Source organism: Rhinatrema bivittatum, chromosome 9 (genome assembly GCF_901001135.1).
Source record: "Rhinatrema bivittatum chromosome 9, aRhiBiv1.1, whole genome shotgun sequence".
NCBI classification, from domain to species: Eukaryota; Metazoa; Chordata; class Amphibia; order Gymnophiona; family Rhinatrematidae; genus Rhinatrema; species Rhinatrema bivittatum.
This window is the reverse complement of record NC_042623.1, coordinates 197,378,246-197,400,278: the sequence shown is the minus strand read 5'-3', so window position 1 is coordinate 197,400,278 and position 22,033 is coordinate 197,378,246. Positions and strand designations below refer to the sequence as shown.

At 44.7% G+C, this 22,033-nt stretch overlaps 1 protein-coding gene across 20 annotated transcripts in view; it reads left to right on the top strand.

Annotated features, from left to right (window-relative positions):
• Positions 1 to 22,033, top strand: part of TRIP12 (thyroid hormone receptor interactor 12) — a 495,519-nt gene that overhangs the window by 327,036 nt on the left and 146,450 nt on the right. The gene's annotated exons all lie outside the window — the stretch shown is intronic.

Below are 22,033 nucleotides of genomic sequence, written 5' to 3'. Positions count from 1 at the left end.
CTGTTGTGTTTCCTCTCTGGCTTCTGAAAGTGAAGTCCTTGAGAAAGATAGTGAAACTGTTTATCACAGGTCATTCTAATGGCTCTGAATTGGCTAAGCTGTCCTTGACATATCTTATGAGACTAATGATTGATTCTTTTATATGATTCCTAGGGGATCAAGTTCTCCTAAACTAGGGTATGATCCTCATGGAGTGTCCAGCTCCATTTATCTTATGGCCTGGTTCTTTAAAAGGTCACAATTGCATAGTAAGGTATATTTCATCTCTGTAACATTTACCCTGTAAGTGCCATTTTGCTTACGTCTATTTGAAGCATGCCGCAGGGAGTGGTCTTTATTAATGTGGCCATCAGATACTTCCAATATTTTGGTCTTCTTTCAGAGAGGGTTGCATTCAGGTTTGATTCCAAATTTCTCTGACGCTTCAAGTAGCTGCTTTCTCCTATTACAGGAGTTTTGTCATATTTCTTCCATATTTTTTGTTTTCCTCAGAGGAGTGTAGAGTCTTTGACCTTTTAGGTCCTTTGTTCCTCAGTGAGATTTTAGTTTTGCTCAGAGTTTGTGGCTTGCTGAATAAGCCTTTTAACAGTGCTTTTCTGTAAGTTTTTTCGCTAAAGATATTTCTGGTGGCTGTTTGTTCAGCTAGAAGCATTTACGTAAAAATCCTTTTCTGGTCTTCTCATTGTTTTTCAATGTCTTGTAGACCAGTCTTTTATACCTAAACTGGTTTCTGTGTGCCACTTAAATTGGACACTATCTCTATTGGTGTTCACAAGAGAGAAGTGTCATGGTAAAGAGTAGTCAATCTGGTTATTGGATGTCTATCCAGTTTGTCTTAGGTATTTAGCAAGCTCTAAACATTTTTTTCAAAAATGTCACAGATTAGAAGCTGTCGCCCTTGCAAAGCCTCTTGGAGCTATGTGGTTTAAAAAAATTGATTATGCTTATTTATTGAAAGATCAGCAGCCTCTGGAGATTCTTTGGGTAAATTTGATGAAAGCTCTTACCCTGGAGGATATTTGTAAGGCAGTCACTTGGTCTGCCTTATTCTTTCACTAAACTTTTCAGACTGGAAGTTCATGCAAAAGAGGATGCAGCCTTTGGAGCTAGTGTTCTCAGAATAGCCCTAACTTCCTCCCTCCCAGATTAATTAGGTTTGGGTTCTTCCCACACATCTTAACTGGTGTAGAAGGATGAAAAGGAAGGAGAAATTTAGTCGTACCTGATAATTTCTTTTCCTTGACTCCTGCGTCACCAGTCTAGGACCCTCCCAGGAAGTTGGACCTGTGCAGTCTTTGAAGCGGTGAGTCAACCGGACGTTTACATTTCACCTCCTCTCTTCTTCCTCGTCATTTATTTAAAAAAAAAATGTGGAAGGATTTTTTCTTTGGAGAATCCTTTTGTTTAGTTATTGAATTATGTGCATATTTGAGTTTAAATCTTAGTTTTTTTTTCCATGGCTTTGACAACAGAAGAGTACTGGCTTCTTGCTAGAGCTACACCATCATAACTACTAGTGATGTCACAGAAAAAGTTGTGTTCTCTGTCTCTATCTGCTAGTCAGAGAGAGATGATCCATACATCTGGATTGATGTAGCAGGATTAAAGGAAAGGAAATTATCAGATAAGAATACATTTCTCCTTATTTCTGATATATAGCTTTCCTATAAAATTAGTGGTATATCAATCAAAAAGTGTCTTAACAGGATTTTTCAGTGAAGAAAACCTTGCAAGTTATTTAAAACCAAAATTGGTTTGTGGGTAGTTGATATTATTTTAATTATAATGTATGTTTGACAAAATAGTAAACAAAGGAATACCAAAAGTGTATTACTTAGTTTTTGTCAAACACAAGTTCCTGAAGTTTTTCCAATGATTATGCAGTTTAAAATAATTCGGGCTGTATATTTTCCAGTGAGGATAATAGTTTAATATAGGCCCCATTGTATTAACATGAACTAGGCTGTGCACACATGTTGATTGGTGTGTGATTCTGTGCACATTTTTGTGCATAGAACTGTACTCCTGATGTGGCAAAACACAGAAGAAATGTGCATGTAATTCTGAGTGAAAATATGTGCATAGAATAATGCTCCTTTGTGCAAATCTCATGATAAACAAGGCATTAGTTGTTATTCCCCACCACAGAGATATACATAGACGTAACTCATGTTTTCTTAATGCTAGAAATTTGACTCCTGGTCAGAGGTGGAGTAAAGTTTGTGGGGCTAGTATTTGTTTTCGGTACCTACCTGGAGTTCGTAGTGTCAGGATCATATACTTGGCATTTATTTGCATAAAATATGATATATGCTTTGTGCCAACAGCTTTTATGAGCCAGCTTATGCTCCTGACTTGATTTGTATGCATAACTTTTATGCCCAGAAATTATGGTTTATCCTAAATTGTTTGTGCACATGAAGCATGACTTATATACACTTAACGTGCATATAAACCAAGCTTTGTTCCTAAATCATGGTTTGTGTGCTTTAGATGTAATTTGTGTCCTTTTCATTTTTTTTTTGTGCTCTTTTTTAGGTTATGTTTAAAAACTAACTTACTGCATTGGAAATTAACTTTTCTTTTTATTTGTGTGTAAGTAAGGAAAATGTGCACTGAAGTTCAGCACATGTTTTATACTCATGTTACACTTAAAGCCTAACTATAAAATGCAGTGTTCTGCAATTTGAGTATATCTTTTTATATAGTGCTTTGAAGTTTTCTCCCTTAGCTATTAACTGTAAATTCCTTGTCTTACTACTACACCAGTCCATAATGCTTGAGTCTGCCCTTTCTCCAGCCAGTGGAGAAGATCACTAGCCCTTTTTTTTTTTTTTTTTTTTTTTAAATTGACATCACTACTAACACATGCTATGTACAGAACTGGTTAAGCTAGTATTCTTTTATCATCCTGCTACACCAGTCCAAAACAATTGGGTTATGTTCCTCTTCAGCAGATGGAGGCAGATCACATAACTTTTTCTGTGGCATCACTATTGACGTATGGTGCAGCACAGTTAAAGCCAGTATTTTTTGCCTCCAGCGGACGGAAGGCATATACTGGTGGTGCAACCGGAATTTCCAAAACCGTCTTCATTAACCTTTTGAATTAATAGCTCAAATATGAAGTGTAGCTTTATCTGCAATTTATATAGCTCTCTGTGGGCCAGGCACCTGTTTGATTTAGAGTTTACGAGCCTTAATACTGATATCTCCCAGTTCCACTGAGGCTGTTGGTAGAGCTGGCAAGGAAATTTAAATTAGGGATTTAAAGGAAAAAGATGAGGATCTTCTAAAAGTTACTGTTCCCCTTCCTCTTTATATTTTTCTCTCAAACAAAAGCAAATTTTTTCTGAGGGCTTAGGTAAGTAAATAAAAGTGAATTTTGATTGACAGCAACTGCATATTAACTGTTCCCAAGAGAGTAAGTGTTTAAATCTTAAAAACCCCTTGTGTTATAAGGTACCAGTGTCAGAGCAAAGCTACTACTGTCTCTCCTGCAGCGGCAGATGATCCACAAGTGCAGTCTGCTCGCTGTCCAACTTGCCTCCATGATGAAAATGACTCTGAGTAAGTTGCAAAACCAGCTCAAACAAGTGAGATAAGGCTTTAGAGGCTGGGACAAGTTCTTCATTTATACCGCTGGCTGAAGGAGTTGCTGGTGATTTTGATGCAGCAGTATGATTCTGTGATCAGTATTTGGCTGGCTAGAGGACAGATTTAGGCTCGACTCTGGCTGTTCTCGCTCAAACCTTTTATTATTTACAGAAAAATAAACAAACAGCTCTGCTTACCTTAGCAGTTTTCAAACGCAAATGACAGAAATGCAACTTACAGCAACTTAGTGTTAGCCTTCCCTATGCTTTCTTCTTTTCTCTGGGGCCTCCCTTTTCCTCTGACTCCTGGCATCTTATCCTTCCCCCTAGGGGAAACACCCTGCAACAGGATTTCCTTATGACTGAAGGTGGACCAGGCTAAATGCCTGGTCCTGGACTTTAAGGCGGGTCTAATGTACGCTCCTTAGAAGCCAGTTATTGATGGAAAAGCGGCCATATTGAAAATCACCATGGTTTTCAATGCAGCACTGGTAAACAAAAAAATGCTGAACCTCCAGTTTTAACTCATGAATCATTCAGGCATTGGATTCAGATGTAGATACTAACATGCACACTACTAGAGAAATCTACCCAGGTTTTTTCAAATTTCCTTCAGGCTTTTCATACTAATACAAAGCCTAGTGAAGAAACATAACACAAAGAATATAAAATTCCCAGTATCCTAGTTCCAACAGTGGCCAAGCCAGGTCACAGGTACCTGGCAGAATCCCAAGTAGATAGATTCCAAGCTTCTTATCCCAATAATAAGCAGTGGATTTCTGCACCTTAATGGTTAATGGACTTCTCCTCCAGGAATTTATCCATACCTTTTGTAAATGCAGCTACACTAATAGCTTTCACCACATCCTCTGGCAACACTGAGTAAAAGAAATACTTTCTCCTAGGACAAGCAGGATGGTAGTTCTCACACATGAGTGATATCGGATGGAGCCTGGCACGAAAAACTTACGTCAAAGTTTCTGGAACTTTAACTAGGCATACTGAGCATGCCCAGTATGCCCTAATCCACACAGGGTCCTTCTTCAATCTCTTTTTTTTTTTTTCCGCGGAGCTTTCGCATCACGGTTTCTGAGCTTGTGTTAAAATTGGTGTGTAAAAAAAAAAGTGTTAGAAATTTTTTCGCCAATCCTTTTCGGGGTGTCTTGCAATTTTTCTTGGTGTGGGTCCCTCTGTTCCCTCTTGCTTCCCAGTCATGTTTTTTGTCGGTGCAGTAAGTGTTCTTTTGCTCCATTCCCCTGTGGCGGCAGTGCCTCTGTGCCCACTGGCGTCAGTCGCCTGCCGCTTCCTTTGTCGTTTTCGCTTCTCTGTTTGCCTTACCGTGGCCTTGTCGGGTTTTCACCGATGCCCTCAGTTCCCAAAGATCATGTCCATTACGGACCCTCTCGAAGTGTGTTTCTTCTGCCTTGGGGGTATTGCATGACATTTAGGGGTGCTATATGTGCGACCAAATGACCCTGAAAGAACGTCGCGCTCACCTTGACAAGATGGAAAAGCTCTTCGGGGCGAGAAAGTCCGAGGCACTGGCATTCGTGGCGTTGACATGGAAGGACCATGGAGCCGCACCGATGGACACTGAGCCATCAATTTCAGCAGGGCCATCCGTTCCATCGGTGCTGTTAGTGGATAGGAGCGCCAGGGTCTGACCCCATCTGTCTCCTCCAGGTTGAGGATATCAGATTTGTCGTCTTTGACCTCAGCACCGGGAAAAAACTGGGTAGAGCTCTGAGGGAAACCAATGAAGCATCGGCACCGGTTGCCTTCGATGCATGGTGCCAGGCTCGGGTTGCTTGCCGTGATACCCCTGAAGTAACCCCATGGTGAGAAGTGCCTGTCCTCCATTGATGCCAGGTGCCTGTGATGGTCTCTTCCGGTCCTAGTGTCAATTGCTGATCCACCTCTAGGTTCCAAGGAAGATCTGGCCACACCTACCTCCCAGTCCATTTTGGCATCAGCAGCTTTTGAGGAGGAGTTGGAGCACAGAGTCCAGCTGGCGGTCGATCAGGCACTTTGGGGCATCAAGCCGGTGGCGTCGACTGTATCGGTCCCGGACTCTCCCTGCTGGAACCGCTGCTAGAGCATCTCGATGTGCTCATCTGTGTCTTGCTGACCCAGCTGGTATTGGTTCCCAGGGACAACCAAAGTAATAGGCTAAAGGGGTAATATAATATATAATGCAAAAAAAAAAAAGAAATGACCCCACACAATGTTTATTAAACAACCTAATGGGATACTAATGAGAAAGTATAATTAAAAATAGTGGTGAGAGGTGGCATAGATTAATAACACTTTATTGAAAAAATTCTGAAACTTACTCTTGCAATTTTGTCTGTAGTACTTACCACATGCTGTTCTTGTTTAGCATTTTAATGTGTCTGGTTATTATGTCTGAGTTTAAAGGGTACATACCTTTGAGCAAGTTTTAAAATTCTTTTTAAAAAAAATAGTGTTGTTAATCTATGCCACTTCTCACCACTATTTTAATTATACTTTCTCATTAGTATCTCAAAAGTTTGTTTAATAAACATTGTGTGGGGTCATTTCTTCATTTTTGCATTACATATCGGTTCCTGGGGAGCCATTGGTGCCCGACAGGGCACCGATGCTTCCCCCGACCGATGTGGTGGTGTTGCCGACTCCTTCTCCGAGGAAGCCCCATCGATGCCGCTGATGGCCCCGCGGCCTATAGTCCCCTATCCAGCTTTGCCGGGGTGGCGCCTCTGGATGAAGGCCGAGCACTTAGGGGCCCATCCCTTGTGGATTACAGTGAGGATGAGGCTCCTTATAACCCCTGGGGGGTTGACACTGGAATCCTCCTCAGAGGACTTGGAAGATCTCCCCTCAGAGCAGTCTCCTCCGGAGGAGCAAAGGTCTCTTCCTGAGGACCTGACCTTCACAGGATTTGTGTGGACGATGGCGGAGTCCATCCCATTTCAGCTCATGACTGAGGAGGACGCCAGGCACAAGATGCTGGAGATCCTCCAGTTTGTGAAGGTTCCTAAAGAGACAGTGGTGGTTCCAGTGCCCGAGATCTTTAAGGAGTTGCTGTTGAGGATTTGGAAGCACCCCCTCACAGTTTCTCCTGAGAACAGGAAGGTGGGATGGGGATTTACCTCGTCCAACATGCTACCGGACTCAACAAGAGTTAGCTAGCACACCAACCAGTAGTGGTCGAATCCACTCTCAAGAAGGCCAAGCGCACTCAGACCCAAGCCTTAGTGCACCCAGGGAGAGAGCACAGAGCACTGTACACCTTGGGAGGAAAGATTTTCAAGGGGCTATGGTCATTGCCCACATTGCTTTCTATCAGCTCTACATGGGCTAATACTCTCACAACCTCTGAAAGCAGGTGCAGGAGGTGGCTGAGCAGCTGCCTCAACAGCAGCAAGACACCTTTCTGTTGTTGGAGCATCAGGGCCTGGAGTGCGGAAAAAAGCGAGGTGCGCTTCATCTACAATGTTTTTGAAACTGCATCAAGAGTCTCTGCAGCAGTAATCGGCACCCACAGAATGGCATAGCTATGGGCCTTGGATCTGACTGGAGGTACAGGAAAGACTCGCTGACCTGCCATGCATTGAAGAGAACACCTCTTGGGGATAAGGTGAGGGACGCGGTGGCCCAGTTGCAGGATCAACATGAGACCCTCCCAACAACTTTCTGCCAGCACTTTAGACCCGCCCTTCTCAGCCAGGAGGTCTGCAAGGAAAGGGCAAAGAAAATGTTTCTACTGCCAGAGGAAGTACCATGTAGAGGGGCTCCGCACCCAGGGTCTATGGTCCGCTCAGGAAGCACAGTGTCAAATCAACTTCCTGGAGCTCCGGGCGATCAGGTACACTCTGTGGGCTTTCAGGGATTGGCTATCCAACAAAATTGTCCTGATCCAAACAGCCAACCAAGTAGCCATGTGTTATGTCAATAAGCAAGGAGACATTGGGTTGTACCTCCTGTGTCAGGAAGCAGTCCATATCTGGTCCTGGACTTCATCCCACGGGGTAGTGCTCCAGGCCATGTAGCTGGCCAGAACAGAGAATGTCATACAGACCGAGTCAAGCCTTCAGACCCCACCAATGGTCGCTCAACCCCTACAAGTGGTTAATTGACCAGTAATAATGGGAGATTTCAGTTACCCCAATATTGACTGGGTAAGTGAAACATCAGGGCATGCTAAAGAGGTAAAGTTCCTAGATGGAGTAAATGACAGTTTTATGGAGCAATTGGTTCAGGAACAATGAGAGGGAGCAATTTTAGATCTAATTCTCAGTGGTGCGCAGGATTTTTGTGAGAGAGGTAACGTGGTGGGGCCACCTGGCAATAGTGATCATAATATGATCAAATTTGAATTAATGACTGGAAGGGGGGACAATAAGTAAATCCATGGCTCTAGTGCTAAACTTTCAAAAGGGAAACTTTGATAAAATAAAAAAAAAAATAAAAAAATTGAAAGGTGCAGCTTACAAAGGTAGAAAGTGTGCAACAGGCTTGGACATTGTTTAAAAAAAAAGAACATCATCCTAGAAGCACAGTCCAGATGTATTCCATGCATTAAGAAAGGTGGAAGGAAGGCAAAACGGTTACTGGCATAGTTAAAAGGTAAGGTGAAAGACGCTATTTTAGCCAAAAGATCTTCATTCAAAAATCGGAAGAAGGATCCATCAGAAGAAAATAGGATAGAGCATAAGCATTGGCAAGTTAAATGTAAGACATTGATAAGACAGGCTAAGAGAGAATTTGAAAAGATGTTGGCCATAGAGGCCACAGTAAATATATCCAAAGCAGAAAGCCTGTGAGGGAGTCTGGACCATTGGATTATCAAGGGGTTAAGGAGCATTTAAAGAAGATAAGGCCATCGCGGGAATGATTTCTTTGCTTCAGTGTTTACTGAAGAGGATGTTGGGGAGAGACCCATTCCAGAGAAGGTTTTCATGGGTGATGATTCAGATCAACTGAACCAAATCACAGTGAACCTGGAAGATGTGGTAGGCCTGATTGACAAACTGAAGAGTAGTAAATCATCTGGACCAGATGGTATATACCCAAGGGTTCTGAAAGAAATAAAAAATGAAATTTCAGACCTATTTCAATTAATTTGTAATCTATCATTAAAGGATGCTATTCCTTATATTTCGTGATTCCATAAAAGGACAGAACATTCAGACCAATATTGGATCTAAAGACGTCTCTATGCATTTTACTTTTCTGTTGGAGTGTGTGCAATCAGGCATTTTCAGGCTGATACAATATTGTGCGCTCAGGTTAGCATCAACAACTTCTGATGCAATAAGGGGATCAACGCATCCTTTAGTTTGCACAGGGCATATTACCTTCAACATCAACAACTTGATTAGGGTGGTTTTTGACTGTCAATTTTTTTTATGGGTGTTCTGCTTGGTGAGATCATGTAAACTTCCTGAATTTGATTTGCTAGATCCAATTCATTTCCCTTTTGAGTCCATAGCATCCACTCTTGGCATCAGGAGTAGTAGTTCTAAATCATTATGAGGAAGTGAACATAGACCAAAGTCCTTCTGAAAGCTGAGTCTAAACTGTGGCGACTCCCATGCAGTTAATATTTTCTATTTCAGAATGAAGGGGGAAAGACCATGATGTTTTGCGAACCCCTTTAATAATTGGATCTCAATCTGGGGTTTACATGTGAAATTAATGTTGCAACCTCATCCTTATGGAAAGTCTAAAAACTGAATCTTCCTCTCCTACAGAATGAATTTCCCCTTCCTCAAAAGTCACAGCTACTCCCTTCATAAATATTCTCATGGTCCATAAATGGAGACCTAGAAGTCTCTCAGTGAGAGAGAGCGCATTATCTATTGCTGGTCCACAATTATGGAACTCCCTACCACAAAACCTAAGACTTGAAGCAAACACTATAACCTTCAAGAAAGGAATCAAAACCTGGTTATTTCAAGAAGCATTTCCATAACTATAATTCCTTAAGCTCCTGCTTAAAAAGTTCTAAGCTTTCTTATTTTTAGATGCTCTTTTAAGATTTAAATTTTGTTCTTATATGGTTTTAAATGTTTTATCTTTTTTAAGACTTTAATATGTTCTTATTTAGTTCACTTTTAATTTAAACATTTTATTGAGTATTTTATGTATTTTACTTCTATGACTTGTATTTGGAAATTCAAATGTTTTTAATTGTGCATTTGATATTAAGTTGTAAACCGATGTGATGTTTAATACGAACGTAGTTATAGAAAAGCTAATAAATAAGATTGAGAAAAACCTATATCACCTATATTGGGTGAAAGCTTCTTTTTTTTTTGAAATGGAAAATAATTTGGGAACTGTCCTGTAGGTTATACCCTGTATGAACTGCAGAAAATGGAGAAGAGAGAGCTGACGGGAGATATGATAGAGGTCTATATAATAATGAGTGGCATGGAGTGAGTAAACATTAATCAGGTGTTTATCACAGTACAAAGACTAGGGGACACACAATGAAGTTACTAGGTAACACATTTAAAATAAGAGAAAGCAGAGTTTCTTACCTGTAACAGGTATTCTCCTAGGACAGCAGGATGTTAGCCCTCACACATGGTTGACATCATCAGATGGAACCTGGCATGGAAAACTTATGACAGAGTTTCTGGAACTTTGATTAGACATACTTAGCATGCCCAGCATGCCCTAATCCATAAAAGGACAGAACATTCAGACCAATATTGGATCTAAAGAGGTCTCTATGCATTCTACTTTTCTGTTTGGAGAGTGTGCAATCAGTCAGTTTCAGGTTGATACAATAGTGTGCACTCAGGTTAGCGCACAAATTAACCTATAGTTGGACACGTATTTTGGATATGTCCATAACCCCTGATGCAATAAGGGGATCAACATGTCCAAACCAGAGCGTAGCTAATAACGCTCATCACATATAAATGCCATGTTGATGTGCCTGTTACCTTTTTAGCAGACGCAGACTGTGATTTGGTCTGGACTTCGGCCAGAGGAGTGGCTTTGGTGATAGCGGCTACGTGTCAACTCTGGTTGCAGAATTGGTCAGCTAACACAGCTTCCAAAGCCAGTCTTACCAAGATGCCCTTTAAAGGCTCGCTCTTGTTTGGGAGCAAGTTGGAGAAACTGGCCAGTAAGTGGGGCGAGTCTCCAGTGCCTCTGTTGTCTGAGGATAAGAAACAGTTACAACGCCTCTTTGGTATGAGGGGTTTATTTTTATTTATTTTAAAAAAATGTATATACCATCGTTCATATTTACATCACAACAGTTTACAAAGATATAAATCAGGAAAATGCATCATGAAGTATAAAATTGTACATTATTAGTCTAAGAAACAAGATACAGTAACTTAAAAGGAAGTATACATCACAAGAAAAGAGGGGACACATTTTTCTGGACTCTCGATGTTAATGACTTCCAGGTGTTTTTGTCCCTACAGAGGGGACTACCTTTCAGCGGACTTGGCCTTTTGTAGCTCAGTCCTTTCGTTCCCTGTAGCCCAAGAGAGGAGAAGGCTCGGGTGGTGGACCTTACCGAGCTTTCCAATGAAGGTTTACTGACCCACCTTCTGGAACAGGAAATAGGGGATGTCTCTCTCTTTTATCGGAGGTGGGTCGAGATGATGTAGGACCAGTGGGTCCTGGAGGTGATATGCAAAGGGTATGCACTGGAATATCACAGCTTCCTCATGACAGTTTCATGGTGTCCCGTTGCCACTCCCCACAGAAGAAGGAGGCAATGGAGTTCACGCTGCAAAGGCTCCTCAGACTGAGGGCTGTGGTTCCGGTGCCCACATCTCAAGAAAGTATTGGGTGATATTCAATTTATTTTGTTGTGCCCAAGAAGGAGGGCTCCTTTCATCCCATCTTGAATCTCAAGAGGGTCAATCGTCACTTGAAGGTGACTCATTTTCACATGGAAACCTTATGCTCTGTAATAATGCCCAGCCCGCTACTATCTGCGCGTCCACGCGATGTCCCGCTTCAGTCTCTTCTTTTCCTCAGTGCAGTTGCCTCACGATCCTTGGAGCTCCAACTTTCTCAGCTTTTTTTCTTGATTCTTCGAGTAGTTTTCCAAATCTTCGTTGGGTCCGCCTTCATGGTCTGTGCCCCCCTCAGTACGGTAGGTCAATTTTTGGCTATTTTTTCCAAACTTGCGGTCGATTCCCAACTCTCTCCACCCCATGGTGTCTGTCATCGACCGCACATTGGGTGTTTTTCATGGCATCAACAGGTTTTCGTCTATGCTCCCAGTGTTAGCGGACCATGTCCATCACGAATCCACACGAGGTTTGCATCCTCTGCCTGGGGGCCTCACACACTATCCAGGGATGCAGTTTGTGCAATCAGATGACACCCAAAGGGTGTTGTGCGTGCCTCGATAATATGGAGAAACGTTTTGGGACTCCGAAGTCTTCTACGCCTGTGAAGGTCCCTTCGACACCTAGAGATTGCAGGGAGCCAGCCGACATGCTTTCTCTTGCTGTCCCTTTTAGCTACTACCTCCAAGGATCGGGGAGAGGGGGATTGCTTCTCTATCTCCCTGCTGTCCCAGACCTCTGGGTCATTGCTTCCTCGGCGCCAGGGAAAGACCGGGCCGAGCACCGGGAACTATCCTGCAAGCATAGACCCTGGTCACTATCAGTGCACAGTTCCTGAGTGGCATCAGCGGCTGCCAAGCCACCATCAAAGTGGCACTGGCTATTGGAGGCCCTATCCTCTGGTGCACCCGGTAACCAGAGCGTTCTCCACTGACACCAGTGCGGGGCATCATGCCAACTTGGAAGCCCGAGGAAGAGCCAGTGATGCCTCATTCCCCTCCATCAATCCTTGCCACCCAGGACTTCCAGGAGGAGTTAGACCACAGGGTGCATTCAGTGGTGTTCAAAGCACTGCAAAGCGTTGAGCTGCCGTTGCCACCGGCACCCATACCAGTGCTGAGCCTCCGCTCTCGATATTGGCACCACTGCTGGAGCGTCTGGACGTCCTCGGCAGACTAAGACGCAGCCGGTGCCCGAAGGGCCCTCGCCCCATTGGCAGGCGATCCTGATTCTCGGTATCAGAGGAGGAGGAAGATACAGCCAGTACAGTGTTCCCTCGCCCACAGTTCCCCAAGCCTTTGCCGGATCCCTCCAGCTTACCGCAGCCAGTAATCTCCTCCTTGCCATCGGTGCCCTCGGCCACCAAAGCCTTCGGAGCCCAGGGCTGATATACCCCTCATGGACCTCACCCACGGCATCTGGGTCCTAGTGAGGAAGAGTGGCCTTATGACCCCTGAGGTGATGACTCTACAGACTCGTCGTCAGATTATTCCGACGACCCCCTTTTGGAGCCCTCTCCTCCAGAGGACCGGCACCAGTCACCACCTGAGGACTTGTCTTTTGCGGGGTTTATCAAGGCTATGGCCGAGGCCATTCCCTTTCAGCTCCTTATGGAGGAGGATGTGAGCCACAAGATGCTGGAAGTCGTCCTGTTCATCAACGCCCCTAAGGAAATTGTGGTGGTTCCAATCCACAATATTTTCAAATAACTCCTCCTCCCCATGTGGGAGCACCCCATTTGTGTCCCTCATTAACAGAAAGGCTGATGCCACCTACTTGTTGCAACAGGCTGTGGGGTTCAATAGGAGACAGCTCCCCCACCAGTCTGTGGTCATGGAGTCTGCCTTAAAAAAAAAAAAAAAAAAAAAAAAAAAAGGGCCCAGCATACCTGTACCCATGCCTCAGCTCCTCTGGGAAGTGAGCACAGGGAGCTGGATACACGGGGGAGGAAGATGGTCCAAAGTGCTATGCTGGTTGCCCGCATCACCACCTACCAACTTTATATGACCCAGTCCAACTGCAATCTCTGGAAACAAGTACAAGATTTCGCGGAGGGTCTTCCCCAGCAACAGAAGGAAGTCCTTGCTGCCTTGCCTCGCTGGGTCTGGAGGCGGGAAAACATGAGGTGCATTCCACCTACAATGTTTTTGAGATGGCAGCCCGCTTAGCCGCCATGAGCATCGGTGCCAGACACATGGCTTGGCTCTGGGCCTCTGATCTCCGACCAGAGGTCCAGGACAGACTTGCCAACCTCTCCTGTATAGGCAAGAATCTGTTTGGGGATAAAGTCCGGGATGCGGTGGCGCAGCTGAAGGACCATCATGATACCCTTCAGCATCTGTCCACTAGTGCCTCAGAAGGACCATCCTCAGCCAGGAAACCCTCCAGGCCGGCTTCTCAGAAACCCTTTTATCGGCACAGGAAATATCCTCTGGCCGCTTGGACTCGTCTGCCTCGCGCCAGTTCCAGGGGTCATCTCCGCCAACAGCGGGCATCTAGGCGCCAACAGCAGGCATCTAGGCCCCAACCGGCTGCCCAGCAGCCCCAGCCATGGACTTATGACTGGCGGCGAGGGAGCATTTCAGTTGGCAGCAGGCTCTTACGTTCAGTCAGACCCCTGACGTTCGATTCCCCCAGCCGGCAGCAGGCTCCTCAGCTTCGCCTGTTACTAGGAAGAGAACATCGGACCGCTGGGTCCTCTCCATCGTTCGCCAGGAACCGGTCCCTCGCCATTAGCAGGGCCAAGGGTTCTATCAAGGTATTTCCGCATTCTGAAAAGGAATGGTGGCTTGTACCCCATTCTCAACCTCAGGGCGTTGAACAAGTTTCTCCTAAGAGAAAATAATTCAAGATGATCTCTCTGGGCACGCTGATCCCGCTCCTTCAAAGAGGAGACTGGCTTTGCTCCCGTGATCTCAAGGAGGCATATGCACTCATTGCGATTGTCCCCAACCACCAAAGGTACCTCGGCTTTGTGGTGGGGAATGCACATTACCAGTACAAAGTGCTGCCCTTGGGCTGGTAATGGCCCCCTGTGTCTTCACCAAATGCTTGGCGGTGGTGGCTGCCTACCTCAGGCGTCGCTCGGTCCATGTGTTTCCATACCTGGACAACTGGCTAGTCAGGAGCGACTCACTCCGGAGCCTTTTAGGCTCTGGCTTTTGACGGTGCAGACCCTGCAGACAGTGGGTTTCGTTATTAACTTCCCCAAGTCGCACCTGTGTCCATTTCCTCAGACTTCATAGGCACTAGGTTGGTCACTGCACAAGCGAAAGTTTTTCTGCCCAGGGATCGGGCGATCGCCTTTGTCTTGCTGGCTACCCAGGTCTGCAACAGCAGGAAGGTGCCAGCATGCCTTCTGCTCTGCCTTCTGGGCCATATGGCAGCCTCCATCCATGTGACTTCCTTGGCCTGCCCCATATGAGCCCCACAGTGGGCTTTGCAGTCCCAGTGGCGGCAGGCATCTCAGGATCTAGAGACTCCTGTCACTGTCACAGACCCTCTGAGGATATCTCTGGCTTGATGGAAGGACCTTTCCAACCTGGAACGCAGCCTTCCCTTTCAGCTCGCGCCGCCCCAGGTCACTGTCACCATTGATGCTTCCCCGCAGGGGTGGGGAGCCCACACGAACGGCCTCCGCATGCAAAGCTTCTGGGACCTCAGCCGAAGCCCGCAGTCAGATAAACGTTCTGTATCTTTGGGCAATATGGTAGGTCTTGTGGGCGTTCAAAGATCAGTTGTCATCCACAGACGTTCTGATCCAGATGGACAACCAGGTCGCAATGTGGTACATCAACAAACAGGGCAGCACGGGCTTGTTCCTCCTCTGCCAAGAAGCGGTGCAAGTCTGGCCCTGTCCCAAGGAAAGTATCTGCAGGCAACCTACCTGCCAGATCACCTCAGTGTGCTGGCAAACTGCCTCAGCCAGTCCTTCCAACCACACAAGTGGTGTCTCAACCCAGCAGTGTCAGCCAATCTCTTCCGCCGATGGGATACGCCGGTCGTGGACCTGTTCGCCTCCACTCACAACCACAGTGATCAGATTATGCTCCCTATTGGCCGGGAACAACCAGCCGGTCTGCGATGCCTTCTCCCTTCACTGGGGGCAGGGCTTCCTGTATGCGTACCCCCTCTACAGCTTCTCTCGAAGACTCTGTCGAAGCTTCAACAGGACAAGGGGGCAATGATACTCATGGTATCTCTTTGGCTTTGACAGGTTTGGTTTCTACTTCTGCAGGACCTATCAGTGCAAACACCCATCTGGCTGGAGATGGTGCCCAACCTTATATCACTGAATCAGGGCATCCTGCTCCATCTGAACCTCCGAGCACTGGCCCTCACAGTTTGGATGTTGAGCGTGTAGTCCTCCAGCCATTACAGCTCTCGGATTGTGTTTCCTGGGTTCTAGTGGAGTCCCGGAAACCTTCAACCAGGATAGACTTAGTTTTTGGGTACTTGCCAGGTTCTTATGGCCTGGATTGGCCACTGTTGGAAACAGGATGCTGGGCTTGATGGACCCTTGGTCTGACCCAGTATGGCATGTTCTTATGTTAAGTCCTACAGCTCAAAATGGAAGTGATTTTCCATCTGATGTGGATGGCATGGGTTAGACCCTTTCTCATGCCCTCTCTCTGGCTTCTGGACTACCTGTGGCACCTGTCAGAGTCTGGGCTCCAGACCAGTTCCGTCAGAGTGCACCTCAGTGCTGTCAGCGCTTATCGAGGTGTCGCTGGCATGCCCATTTCGGTCCAGCCCCTAGTGGGCTGTTTCTCTGTATTAAATACTGAAGAAGTTCTTGAGAAAAAGATTAAAGTGTTGTCTGAAAAGAGAGAAGAAACCTAATGCATACAGAAATTCCAGATCAGTAACCATTGTGCTGGATGAATCTAACATCAGAAGCACTAATCTTGCGAAGGGAAAGGGTGAAGTGGATAACAAAACTCAACTAAAGTCACAAAAGGAATCCAGGAACAACAGTAACCTGAATGATGAAAGCTGGAAAGCTATGTGCACAAATACTTGTAGTTTGGGCAATAAAATCCCAGATCTGCGAGCCCTAATGGAGGAGGCAGACTTGGACGTTGTTGCTGTCACAGAGACATGGTTATAACTTGTTAAGGAAGGATAGAGGATAGGAAAGGGGCGGAGTGGCTCTTTATGTCAGAAACAATATCCAAGCATCTGAGCTGCAAGGAAGATGGGGCAATGAAGAAGCACTATGGGCCAACCTAATAAAAGATGGGGCATCCATTTTTATTGGAGTGGTTTACAGGCCTCCAAACCAAAAGGAAGAGCTGGACAGAGATCTGGTTGAAGACATCCAAAAGATGGGAAAGAAGGGAGAAGTGGTGATCATTGGAGACTTTAATTTGCCGAATGTAGACTGGAAAATCCCATCTGCAGAATCTAACAATAGTAAAGAAATAGTGGATGCCGTGCAAGAAGCTTTGTTCAAACAAATGGTAATGGAACCCACAAGAGAGGGGGCTATACTTGATTTAGAGCTCACTAATGGAGATAATGTCTCTGATGTCCAGGTGGGTGCCCACTTCAGCACCAGTGATCATAATACGGTATGGTTTAATATCACAAAAAGTATATGGAAAAGAAGCACAAAGACCCAAGTTTTGCAGTTCAAAAACAGACTTTTATGAAATGGGGAAGTACCTGGAGGAAGAACTAGTAGGCTGGGAGAACAAGAGAGATGTGGAACAGTGGGCCAAACTAAAAGGAGCAATTACCAAGGCAACTAATCTATATGTTAGAAAAGTAAAGAAAAGCAAAAGAAAATGAAACCTATCTGGTTCTCAAAGGAGGTGGCTGACAAAATAAAGGCTAAAAGAACAGTGTTCAAGAAATATAAAAGATCCCAAAGTGAGGAGCACAATGCAGAATATCTAGTAGAACTGAGGGAGATGAAGAAAGTAATCAAGACAGCAAAAAGTCAAGCAAAAGAAAGGATTGCCAAAGAGGTAAAGAGAGGTGACAAAATATTTTTCAGATACATCAGTGAAAGGAGAAAAGTCCAAAGTGGTATAGTGAAATTGAAAGATGAAAAGGGTCAATGTGTGGAGAGAGACCAAGAAATGGCAGAAATATTAAACAAATAATTCAGTTCGGTGTTCACTGAGAAGGACCATCGCTAGTTAACAAGAAACTGGAGGGGTATGGAGTAGATGTAACTCATTTACAGTAGAGAATGTATGGGAAGAGCTGGGGAAACGAAAGTGGACAAAGCCATGGGGCCTGATGAGGTTCATCCCAGGATACTGAGGGAGCTCAGATGTGCTGGCGGGTCATCTGTGTGACCTGTTCAATAGATCCTTAGAAACGGGAGTGGTGCCGAGTGATTGGAGAAGAGCGGTGGTGGTCCCGCTTCACAAGAGTGAGAACAGAGAAAGAGGCTGGTAACTACAGACCGGTCAGCCTCACCTCGGTGGTGGGAAAAGTAATGGAGTCACTGTTGAAAGAAAAAATAGTGAACTATCTACAGTCGGGAGAATTGCTGGACCACAGGCAGCATGGATTCACCAGGGGAAGATCCTGTCAGACAAATCTGATTGACTTTTTTGACTGGGTAACCAAGGAATTGGATCAAGGAAGAGCACTCGATGTCATCTACTTGGATTTCAGCAAGGCTTTTGATATGGTCCCGCACAGGAGACTGGTGAATAAAATGAGAAGCTTAGGAGTGAGTGCCAAGGTGGTGGCCTGGATTGCAAACTGGTTGATGGACAGAAAACAATGTGTGATGGTAAATGGAACTTACTCTGAAGAGAGAGCGGTGTTAAGCGGAGTGCCGCAGGGATCGGTGTTGGGACTGGTCCTGTTCAATATCTTTGAGCGACATTGCGGACAGATAAAAGGTAAGGTTTGTCTTTTTGCAGATGCCACTAAGATCTGCAACAGAGTGGACACGCCGAAAGGAGTAGAGAGAATGAGACAGGATTTAAGGAAGCTGGAAGAGTGGTCAAAGATATGGCAGCTGAGATTCAATGCCAAGAAGTGCAGAGTCATGCATATGGGGTGTGGAAATCCAAAAGAACTGTATTCAATGGGGGGAGAAGGGCTGATATGTACGGAGCAGGAGAGAGACCTTGGGGTGATAGTCTTTAAATGATCTGAAGTCAGCGAAACAATGTGACAAGGCGATAGCTAAAGCCAGAAGAATGCTGGGCTGCATAGAGAGAGGAATATCAAGTAAGAAAAGGGAAGTGATAATCCCCTTATACAGGTCCTTGGTGAGGCCTCACCTGGAGTACTGTATTCAGTTCTGGAGACCGTATCTCCGAAGGGACAAGACAGGATGGAGGCGGTCCAGAGAAGGGTGACCAAAAAGGTGGAGGGTCTTCATCGAATGACTTATGAGGGGAGATTGAAGAATCTAAATATGTACACCCTGGAGGAAAGGAGGAGCAGGGGTGATATGATTCACACTTTCAGATACTTGAAAGGTTTTAATGATCCAAAGACAACGACAAACCTTTTCTGTTGCAAAAAAATCAGCAGAACCAGGGGTCACGATTTAAAACTCCAGGGAGGAAGACTCAGAACCAATGTCAGGAAGTATTTCTTCACGGAGAGGGTGGTGGATGCCTGGAACGCCCTGGTGAAGACCAAAACTGTGAAGTATTTCAAAGGGGTGTAGGATAAACACTGTGGATCCATAAAGTCTAGAGGATGTGAATGAAGAGAAGAGGCACGGGGGTGGCTTGCTTGCGGGAATGACGGCTACTACCTGGATATAAATATCCTTATTCAATAAACATACACACAGTTAATGCGGCTCCAACATTGCTCTATGCTTCAACGGTAAGAGGAAATGTGGAAAAAAGGATTTGCATCCACAAAAAAGCATGGTAGTAGCTTGCTTGTTACGGCGGTTACTACCCCAAACCAAATAAGCCTGGTACTCCACTTTCAATGCATATCCAGCTTAGCTCTCTGCTTCAACGGCAGGGAGAATGAAGAAAAGATGATTTATATTCAGACAACCAACAAGGACTGAATTGCACAGGCAGGGTAAACAAGCATGGAAGTAGCTTGGTTATTATGGCGGTTACTACCCCAAACCAATTAGCTAGATACTTCACTTGGATGCAGCTCCAGCACTACTGTCTGCATTGATGGTGGGGGTGGAAGGGAATTGGAACCAAAAAGATACCTATAAGGGCCCTGACCTCAGCGGTCAGAGTAACAGATAAGTATGAAAACAAATAGGTGTGAAAGCTTGCTGGGCAGACTGGATGGGCCGTTTGGTCTTCTTCTGCCGTCACTTCTATGTTTCATGCGGGGTCTCCTCCAATTGAAGCCTCCTCTTCAACATCCGGTGGTGTCCTGGGACCTCAATGTTGTCCTGGTAAGACTGATGCGGCCTCCTTGCAAGCTGCTGCAGTCCTGTGACCTGAAGTTCCTCACCTGGAAAGTCATATTCCTGGTGGCGATCACTTCAGCTCGTAGGGTCAGTGAGCTTCAGGTTCTGATTACATACGTACTGTACATGAAATTCTTCCACGATCATGTGGTATTGCGTACGCATCCTATGTTTCTGCCCAAGGTCGTGACTGATTTCCACCTCAGTCCATCGTTTTACCCACTTTTTTCCGAGGCCTCATTCCCACCCAGGGGTGTTTTACCTAGATCGCACTGTGAGCCACAGGTAGACAACCCAGCTCTTTGACTCTAACAGGCTGGAGGTGGTGGTGGGTAAGCAGACCTTGTCCAACTGGCTGTGAGGGCTATGGCGACGTTGGTGGCTCAATTGCGTGCAGTCCCCATCGCTGAAATCTGCTGGGCCGCAACCTAGAGTTCTCTTCACACGTTTGTGGCTCATTAATGTCTAGACAGGGATAGCAGTCAGGATAGTGCCTTTAGTCAGTCCATCCTGCGTAATCTGTTCCAGCCCTGAACCCAACTCTCTGCTCATGCTCTTTGTGGGAACCGGACCGTCCCCTGTTACCTACAGCGCTGCAGTTGTTTGGTTGCTGTTGGTCTCTCCAGTTGAATAGGGCAGTCTGGAGCTTTATACTCGCCCACACATAAGGACTACCATTCTGCTTGTCCTAGGAGAAAGCGCAGTTGCTTACCTGTAACAGGTTTTCTCCTAGGACAGTAGGATGTTAATGAACCAAAGGTGAATCCAACCTCATGGGGAGGTGGGTGGGATTCCTGAGGATTGTTTCCTATTTTCGCTCATATTTTTGCTATGTTACGATTCTGAAGGGGGACCTCGCTTGGACACGCGGATAGTAGCAGGCTGGTCAATGCTTCTAGAAACTTTGACAAAAGTTTTCTTTGCTCCATTGGATGATGTCACCCACATGTGAGAACTAACATCCTGCTGTCCTAGTAGAATATCTGTCACAGGTAAGCAACTGTACTTTTACACTTTTGTTTTGAGATCTTGAGCTAAATTACACCATCCTACATAGTTTCTCTGATTGAAAAGGATTGTGGAATCTGCCTGCCTAATGATAGCCAATTTGATTACTGGAAGAAGAGGGATCTGTAGTTCTGGTTTTCTAAAAGTTGATACCATTCAGTGTCTTAATTTTGGAATAGAGTAGTCCAGGGATATTATGTTTAATAGTATCAAAGATTGTTGACCTTGAGCTCGTATTTTGAAGGGAGATTGCCATCTTAGTGCAGATATTTCTGCACTGATAACACCACAATCTTGAATTGCTCTTTTTTGACTCCCTGGGAATAAATGGCTTGCTTGTGGCTGCATCACAATGCTACTTGTTGAAGGTCCATGTAGGTGAATAAGGTGCTTATTTAATTTGGCTTTCATGGTCATCAAATTAAAAAAAAAAAGTTTCAAATCTGAATGTGGTGGTGTGATAGCCTAAAGCACTGTGGTTTGAATTTCTTTTTTCTAGTTTTGCATTAGAAATAGTTATTACTGTCAGCTGTACATTCTCACAGTGGAGTTAGGGAGGTTGCTTTAGAAAGCACATTTCTAGTGGTAGCAGTTATCCTTCTGCACTAATACTAGTTTGACCCCTTTGGTCTAAAATTATCCAGCCATGCTGGCCTGACTTGACAATATAAGGGTTTGAATTTTGAGCATGAGTTTTCTTTTAAACTTGTTTTAATTTAGTGAGATTTGTCTTGCAAACAGTACTTGTAATTTTGCTCATATTTCTTAAGTTGACTTTCCTGATTGTCATGATCTCCTTTTAGTGACTTCCCCTGTGACATGTAAACATGTATAATATGTATTTTAATCCTATTTTTAGTTTGATTTTGAGTGAATTCTATGTATTTTGTTATTTTAGAATGATTAGGATATAATTTTACATGCTTTTACTATTAATAGGGTTATGTTATTTTAGTATTTTATTTTATTTCTATTTTAGTTGTTTTATTTCTACTTGAATGATTTTAGGATATGTCTTTAAAAGACTGTCCATTAAATTATGAAAACCGACATGAGGTGTATACAATATGTTTCGGTATATAAAAATGCCTAAATAAATAAATCTCAAAAAAGCTTGAACTTGGAATTCCTTAATGTCCAACATTTAGCCATTCCTGGGTCTGGCTCATACATGTTTGGAAGTCCTAGAAATGGTGAATGTACACTGGATGTTCAGAAAATCAGCATTACAAGTAGCTTTTTTT